Source organism: Mandrillus leucophaeus, unplaced genomic scaffold (genome assembly GCF_000951045.1).
Source record: "Mandrillus leucophaeus isolate KB7577 unplaced genomic scaffold, Mleu.le_1.0 Scaffold2, whole genome shotgun sequence".
NCBI classification, from domain to species: Eukaryota; Metazoa; Chordata; class Mammalia; order Primates; family Cercopithecidae; genus Mandrillus; species Mandrillus leucophaeus.
The window spans coordinates 6,129,951-6,131,358 of record NW_012102031.1 but is presented as its reverse complement, the minus strand read 5'-3'; the positions used below and the strand labels follow the sequence as shown (position 1 = coordinate 6,131,358).

At 60.2% G+C, this 1,408-nt stretch overlaps 1 protein-coding gene across 1 annotated transcript in view; it reads right to left on the bottom strand.

Moving 5' to 3' along the window:
- Positions 1 to 807: 807 nt before the first annotated feature.
- Positions 808 to 1,408, bottom strand: part of C1QTNF6 (C1q and tumor necrosis factor related protein 6) — a 7,920-nt gene continuing 7,319 nt past the window's right edge. The window contains exon 4 of the mRNA XM_011978922.1: positions 808 to 933. The gene's annotated coding sequence lies outside the window, so the exon portion shown is untranslated. The remainder of the gene's footprint in view (positions 934 to 1,408) is intronic.

Sequence of the window (1,408 nt, the reverse complement as noted above, 5' to 3'; positions counted from 1 at the left end):
TATGTCCACCGCATGAAGTAGATTACCATCATCCCCATTTTACAGACAGGAAACCGAGGCGCAGAGATGTGGGGACTTGCCCAAGGTCACAACCAGAGAGTGACACGGCTGACTCTATGCTGGTGCCACTAGCTCCAAGGCGCGCCGGCTGCGTGAGTGACCCGGGGGCTCGCTTCTTTGTGAGCAGAAAGAACCAGTCTGAATCGCCAAGAGGAGACAGCATTCTTTAATCATGCTGGATGGCAGGGCAGGGCGGGGTCAGGCCGGGCAGGATCAGGCAGGGTGGTTTATAGCACAGGTCTTCCTGGCACTTGGTCAGACCCTGTTTCCGTCATCTGGCCATGGAGCCATGGCTCCCTTGGCTGTAAGCACCAGAGATCACCCCCCAGGGCACCTCGGCCCCAGAGTCTGCATGAGCACCAATGGGCGGAGGCCGCCTCCCTCTGGGGAGAAGGGCAGGCCACCTGGGTTTGCAAGGCTAGGGGGACACCAGTCCACCCCACCCTGGAAGAAGAAGAAATGGAAGGCCCGAGGTCCCTCCTTTGGCTCTGCCTCTCCCAGTGACTAGAAAATTGCCTGCTTCAGCTGCCCAGACCTGCTGAGGGCTCTAAAGCCTGGGGCTTCCGCCCTGGCCCTTCTCCCGCAGTTGTTTGTAAAGGCAGCACCAGGCCGGAGGAGGGCTCTGAGACGAGGAGCTGCCCACCGGGGCCTTAGCACCTTGATAAAGCCTGGAGAATCGGGGCACTGGGCCAGTGAGGGGCAGATAGCACCTGGGGACAGACATCAGTGTCTGAGGGCAGCTGGAGGCCCTGGGAAAACTGAGCTTCAGATGCCTTTGGTGTGGGGGTTTGAGCAAGGCCCTGGCAGAGCCCTGGGAGGAGGCAGGAAGGGGATCCCAGTGAGGAGGGCAGTTTTCGCAGGCTGCCGTATCACCTGTGGGGAGAGCTATGGGTGTGGGCTCCATTCCTCGGGGACCCCTTCATCCCACAAATGCCCCCACACTCCTGGGTCCTCTCCTCACAGAACCCTTGACCTGTCCAAGGCCCCCTGGGGTTTGCTTTAACGATGGGCATTGGGCAGGTGGATGAGGAACGGAAAGGGGATACCCGCCCCTGCCACTGGGACCCCATCCCACCAGCCTTGGGGAGCAGTGGGTAGTGGAGGACCAGCAGCACCTGAACACCCAGAACACAGGGTCCCGTGAGCTCTGCGTCTGCTTTAAAACCTATGTACGCATCTCTCCCCGCCTGGGCTGGACTGGCTGGTCACTGAGGGCAGGGGCAGGGCCTGTGTCTGACTCCCTCACCCTTCCTGGGACCCGGCACAGAGTGAGTGCTCAGTGTTTAATGAATGAATAAATGAACGGTGACTGCAGTGGTGCAGGCCTGAGCAAGAGAAGAGGGGGAAG